Source organism: Macrobrachium rosenbergii, chromosome 15 (assembly GCF_040412425.1).
Source record: "Macrobrachium rosenbergii isolate ZJJX-2024 chromosome 15, ASM4041242v1, whole genome shotgun sequence".
Lineage (NCBI taxonomy): Eukaryota > Metazoa > Arthropoda > Malacostraca > Decapoda > Palaemonidae > Macrobrachium > Macrobrachium rosenbergii.
Window position 1 is genome coordinate 16,126,299 of NC_089755.1, and position 7,500 is coordinate 16,133,798.

Consider the following 7,500-nt stretch of genomic DNA (forward strand, 5'->3'; position numbering starts at 1 on the left):
TTTGTTTCCAGCTCCCTTATGTACTTATTTTCCCCGAAGTTTTCCATGAACTTCAGTTTCTTTATTTCTTTCCTCTTTTCTGTCAAGGTCTCCTTCGATATCTTGCTTAATTCTTACCTTTATTTCCCTTTTTCATCGCTTTTTTTGCATACTCTCTCATTCCATTTATCTCTATGTTATATTTGGTACATATGGTTTCTAAGCTTTTTGTCCAGCACAGTCCATAGGGGGCTCTTAACTGATCTATTTTTCTTTAATTAATCTTTTATCCTCCGAGTTTATAATGTTGTGGAAAGGCATTACTTTTTTTTTATATTCTACTCTGTAGGCTACTGGCAATATGCCGGACTCCGCTATAATTCCCCAATATGGTGCGCCTGCCCTTTGGTTGTTCGTACATTCCTCGGAGGATCCTGTATTGCATTTTCTCTGGGGCATTCAGCTCGTTTTCCGTGATGTGACTCCATGTCTCTGTGTTGGCAAATAACGTTGGTACCCCCATTGCTTCATAGATCTCTTTTCTTACTTCTAGTGCCATGTTTCCTACTTTCGTAACGTCCCCATATTTTCTCACTTCTGTTAATAGGTGCTCTCTCTGCCCTTTGATTCTCGTTTTGATACTTGCTTCCATTGAGCCATTTAGTGTGGACCATTCACCTGTAAGTATTTGCATTCTTTTACACTACTAATTGGCCCATTTTTAACCTCTGTTCTTATATGGATACCTGTGCTATTTGCTATTTTATTTATTAAGCCGCTCCAGGCTGCGGGCAGTTGCCAATTGGCATTTTTCTATTCCTTCTTTCCTGCTGGTGGGGGACATTATGTCATCCACAAATATTAGGGACTCTATTTCTATGTTTCTTATGGGTGTAGCGTTCTTCCTGCTTATCTCATTCACTCTGTCTGTCACTATGCTGCATAGCTTTGGGCCATATATTGTTCCTTAATGCCTCACATTTTCTGTTATTTCAATAGTGTCTTTTTCTACCGCAGGGCATCTTATACTGCCTTGCAGTTTTCATTCATCTTTCTTATCAACAATGCGTCTTTCCATCCTATCATTTTCCTTGTCTCTTTGATGCAATCTTACAGGTCCAGTTTATGAAAGCATTTATATGCATCCCCAAACCATATGCATTTTGGGTCGCCTAACAATGTGTTGTAGTCAATCGCTGAGTTCAGTGTTGGCAAGTGATCAACCACATTGGAACCGGCTTATCTTGTGGTTTATCTTTTCTTTCGATATTTCCATCATCACTCTTTCAATTACCTTGCTTATGTTGCTATCCCTCTCTTGTTTTCCAATTCTAGATTGCTGCCTTTTTTATGAAGTGATAATATATCCATTTTTCCCATTCGTCCGAAGTGTTTAACTCATCTTCAACGTCTCCAATTAAGAGTGCTACACTCTCAGTCAATTCTGTAGCCATATTCTTTACAATTATGTTATTTATTCCTTGACTGTCCGGGGTATATTTATTTTTCAGGTTCCTTACTGCTTTTTTTCACTTCATGAATGCTTGACTTTTGGATTTTTCCAGTTTTTCCTCTCCCACATATGGACATCCATTTCTGGTACTGGAGGTTAATTTCATCTGCTACCTTCCCTATTTCACCTTCAGGTTCATCTAATGTGGATAAATCTTTATAATATTGTTCATATTTTCTTCTGATTTCTTCATCATTCTCTATTATTATTCCTTCCTTTTACAGTTTTTTTACTGCCGTGACATTATTCGGTTTTGTTTCGTCTAGTTTTTTTGACATCCCAGAAGGCTGCCCCATTCTGGCTCCTTTGGATTTTATTTCAGCTGCTGTTTCTCTATCCTGGTGCCTGTCTTTACAGTTGCCCTTTTCTCTAATAATATATTCGACTATATTTATAATCCCTATCCTGCACCTGGCATAACCTCTTTGCTCTTTCTGGCTACTAAACTCTTTACTTCCTTTTTAATCTTCCTGTGTTTAGCCCTCTATTCTGAGGCCTCTTAATACGTGTTTTTATTTGCTCTCCTTTTCACTCTGACCTTGTGGCTGTTTCTTGCCTATTCTGGCTACTGACCCTGTGGTTTTGTCCAGCTCTGTTTGCTATTTAGTTTACAGTTGCCCTTTTCTGGGCCATTTTCTCTTGCTGTGTCTACCAAGGCTTGTCTATCTTTGCAATCTTTTAGTTTTCTTATATCTGTACTATATATTCTAAACTCTTGCTTCTCTCACATACTATTCTCTAGTTGATGACCACTCTTTACAGCACAGTGGTCAGACCTGCACTAGTTCAGAGGAGATCCTGCTATGACCTTGTTATTTCTTTTGTTTCTGGCTCTATTGTCTGTGCTCCTTCTTATCTTCTACCCTTGTCATTACATAGTCAGTAATGGACTATTCTGGCTATGTTTTGAATTTTTGTCCATGTTCTGGCTATTTTCTGTGGTTATTTAATAACATTAGTTTATTTTGTTTGATTAGTTTCAACATTTACAGTTGTCATTCTGGCTACTTCCTTCCTTATTGTTGGAAATGACTTTTCCTACTGATCTTGTGACTACATTTAAAGTTCCCAATTCTGGATCATCATTTTTACCTATTTTCTGGCTACTGATTTATTTATTTCATTTACTAGTTGCCCTATTCATGCTCATGAGCTTGTCATTTTTGCACTTATTTTCCTGTTCTGGCTATGACCTTGTGGCCTAACCTTATCCTGTTTGTGCCATTCTGGCTAATGACCTTGATAGATTCACAGTTGCCCTTATTCTTTACTGACCTTTCTGTTTGTACAGTGACACTTGCCAGCTCATTCTTAATGCCTATTCTGGTCTCCTCCTCCTTCCCTGCTTTACAGTTGTTATGGAACACCTGAACTTGTTATTTCCTCATATTCATTTTCCTGGAGGTGAGTTTCTGTTGCCACACATTACTGGCTCCACCTTTTGACCATATTAATTTGCCTATTCTTCTAATTTTGTGACTGATGCCCCCCTAATATTTGGCTACTGACAATATATGACCACAGTTACTGTATAGTCTTTTTTTATTTATACTTGCCTCTTGTCTTTTACATTTTTTTCAGTCTTACAGTCCCTTTCCCTACTGACCTCTCCCGAGTTGTATGATCCTCTCCTGTTGGAAACTATTGGGCTTCTTACTACTTCTGCCCATGACACAGGGTTTGGCCTCTGGCTTTGCATGTTTCTTATATTCTGGCTACTGATCTTGTGACCACTTCCTCCAGTCTACTCTTTGCATATCCATTTCATTTCTCACTATGTGATGTATTTACAGTTGTTTTTCCTCATGACCTTGTGATTTCTTTCATGGTTTTTGTGTGACCTTGTGAACACCTGACAGTTGCCCTATTCTGGCTCCCTTGGACATTTACAGTTCCCTTATTCTGGCTAAATCTTGTGGCTGTATTTATTGCCCGTTCCTCACCTTGTGCTCACAGTTTTATTCTGGCTACATAGTCTATATTTACAGTCCCATTCTGGCTACTGACCTTTGACCATATTTACAGTTAACCCTGTTTTGGCTACTGATTCTGACCAATGTACTTGCAGTCTTACTGATCTTGTGATTTTTACAGTGCCCTTTCTTTGAAACCTTACCATTTTACAGTTCCCCTATTCTGGCTACTGATCTTGTGACTACATTTACAGTTGCCCTATTCTGGCTACTGATCTTGTGACTGTATTTACAGTTGCCCTATTCTGGCTACTGACCTTGTGACTATATTTACAGTTGCCCTATTTTGGCTACTGACCTTGTGACTATATTTACAGTTGCCCTATTCTGGCTACTGACCTTGTGGCTGTATTTACAGTTGCCTTATTCTGGCTACTGATCTTGTGGCTGTATTTACAGTTGACCTATTCTGGCTACTGACCTTGTGGCTGTATTTACAGTTGCCCTATTCTGGCTACTGACCTTGTGGCTGTATTTACAGTTGCCCTATTCTGGCTACTGACCTTGTGACTGTATTTACAGTTGCCCTATTCTGGCTACTGACCTTGTGACTATATTTACAGTTTCTGCCATATTTCCAGTTAGCCTCTTTGAAGAACTTATATACTGTCCTTTGGCCTACCTCTTTTCTGTCCTCACTGTTCTGGGTTCTTGTATAGATTCTGCTTTTCCACATAAGCAGGTACTCACAGGAATCTCCTTTCCTGCACTTTCCAGCTCTAAAGCACCTGCGCGTTGCTGTTGTTGCTTTAGGCACCATTTGATTTTCCATGGATTCCTTACTTTCCTTCAGTCCCTTCTGTTGATCAGCCCCTTGTTAAGGGCTTCGCTATTTAGCAATTGCTCGTCAACAGGGTTAGGTGAGTTTCTAACTGATCTGGAAATGTTTTAGTGGGCTTTTCAATTATTATACTTTCTTTGTTTTCCATATCATTCACTAGGTTTTCATTTAAGGTTTTCAGGTCTTCTATGAGACTCCGTTGGTTACTGACTGCAGTTTCGGTTTTTCCTCTGTGTATTTGTCTCTGTCTTTTAATATTAATGGATTGAATTACACTATTACGTGTAGGGAAGGGTTTATTTCAGACAGTGTCTAAAATACGTATGTTTATTCATGCATACATTTCTAAATGTTGTACGTCTATTAATATATATATATATATATATATATATATATATATATATATATATATATATATAAAAAATATATATATACATATATAAAATATATAGAAGAATATACATATGTATATATATATATACATATACACACAAAAAAACTGTTGGACGCACTGCAATGGAAATTTTTATGTTTACTATAAAAGTGTTATCCCGGATACCCCGAAATGTAAAAAGACTCAACAAGATATTAAATCTGGCATTAATAAATTGTGATTATACATACATAAGACTTTAATAAATATGAAAGTCGTGTTTTACAAGCTGTTTTAATAATGTTTCAGTACTTGAGTAAACAAAGTGTGTAATATATATGTGTGTATATATATATATATATATATATATATATATATATATATATATATATATATATATATATATATATATATAATATATATATATATATATATATATATATATATATATATATATATATATATATATATATATATATATATATATATACATAAATACATACATACACATATAGAGAGAGAGAGAGAGAGAGAGAGAGAGAGAGAGAGAGAGAGAGAGAACCGCCCCCCCCTCCAACGACAGCAGTGAGAAGAGAGCCAATAAGCAAAGGTCTCCTGCGGGAGACGACGCCAAGATCCGGCGATTAATCTCAGAGCAACGCCCTTGGGGTACCCGCAGGGTGGTGGTTGGGGCGGTGGGGGGACTCTGGCGTCGTTTATGTAATAAGTTCTTGTATCAATTCCGGTCTGTTGTCCTACCTGACGAACATTTCGTGATTACTTCTCGTTTGTCTTGTCTAGACGACTTTTGAATTTTATTATTATTATTATTATTATTATTATTATTATTATTATTATTATTATTATTATTTGTCAGCAGACCCTCTTTTAAACAGGTTTTATTGAATATTATTGCTGCTTCAGCTGCATTCATTTTGTAGAAGACTTTTTCTATTTTCCTTATTGCGGACTTCTCTTCATTTCATGGGGGAAAAGTAAAAAATCTGGATTCTGCTTCTTTATATATTCTATAGAGCTAGAAAATTATAACTTATGCAGTTGCTTATATACTTGTTGCTGCGACGTTTCGACAGACTCTTCTGTCATTCTCCAGCGAGAGCCAGTAGAGGACTGGCAGGTTGCATAGGTCCTTCCGAATTTATACAGGGGCTTCATGACACCCCGCTGTGTACCTCTGTAGGTAACAAAGTTTCTTTTGCATTTTTGACGGCATGTAACAGGAATATAAAGGATTTATTTATATATATGTAGCAAAAAAATTTGTTCCGTTTTTTATGACATATCACTAAGATAAAAAGATTTGTCTATGTAGCGAAATTAATTTTTTTTATATAATGATTAATATCTGATGGAAACGAACGCCAATTTCAAGTTTCTTTCACTGAAATATTTAGAATTTTAAATTTCTAATTTTGGAAAAGGACTTTGTCGGAGCCCATTTGAATAGGGCGTTGCAACGAGGAGATTATTGTCAGGTTTTGTTGATTCCCGAAATTATCACGAAGCAAAACCTCCCAGAAAGATTGGGGAACGAAGTAATCAGTTGGATAAAGAGAAAATAGAGAAGAAGAAGAACATTAATTGAGTTATTACAAAGGGGACGTTGGCTACCGAGAGTAGTCTGAAATCAGTCAGAAAAAAAAAATGTTTGGAAAATCAGGAATTTGAAAAAAAAGAGAAGAGGAAGAAAAATAAACCGATATTTTAGCTGCCATTGACCCAGACTGAATGAGGTAAAATAGACGATTTCTGAATTGGGATGGAAAATTTTAACACATTTAACGAATGGTTTGGGAATCATGGGGTAAACGAGGAGGGGAATTAGTGAAGTAATAAAGAAATGGCAATAAAAACGGAGATAGGAAAATAGGAATCAGGTTAATTGCTGAACTGTACAATGCTCATACATAGGCAAGTAACTCGGACTAGAAAATTTATTCAGCCCAGTTGATGTGATTAAGTATATAATGAATAAAAATCAAACGTGTACTGCAAATGATGTTAAGCTGTAAATATTATTCATAAATGTTATTTAAGCGGTGGATAAAATTAAGAATAAATTATTTGAATGATCAGGGGATAAGGTAATGTAGTTAATGATGAGAAAAGGTCAGTATTTCAGAACTTTGAATGACATTACAATTACTGTGGAAACTGAATTCTGTAGATTTTTTATTTATGAAATTTATTCTGTGAAGCCAAGAAGCACTGAATGGGGCACTTTCGACCACTCAGCGCTCAAGACAAAAAAAAAAAAAAAAAAAAAGGGGGCAGGTTGGAGTGGTTGGACAGCAAGGTAGAGAGATTCAGAAAATAAAGAAGACTTAGTACGAGGATCTAAAGTTGGAAATGGGTGAAATAGGTCTCAGTTACCCTAAGAAGTAGTAGTTAGAGAGGTTGGACAGCAAAATTGAAGAAAGGAAGGAAGGAAGAATGGGGGTAGAGTAGAGTAAAAGGGAAATGGGGCCAGTTAGTAGTGCCTACAGTGCACCACGTGAGGTGCACTGTAGGCACCACTACGGGGTAGCATTTTCCATTCCGAAAGAATACATGACGGAGCCATAACATTTTCCATTCCGAAGAGAATATATTTGAGCGTCTCTTCGGCCCCAGCCATTTCATTCCTTTTACTGGACCTCCTTCCACATTCTCTTTCTTCCATCCGACTTTCAACCCTCTCCAAATAATTGATTCACAGTTGCAACTTTCAAACCTTTTTACTCTCAATTTCCTTTTCGGCGCTGAGTGACCTCGTAGGTCCCAGCGCTTGGCCTGTAACCTAAATTCTGTAGTCTCTATTCTTTTAACTAATGAAATCTAAGATCTGAATGGCGTCTTCATAACCTGGTTTCGTGATACG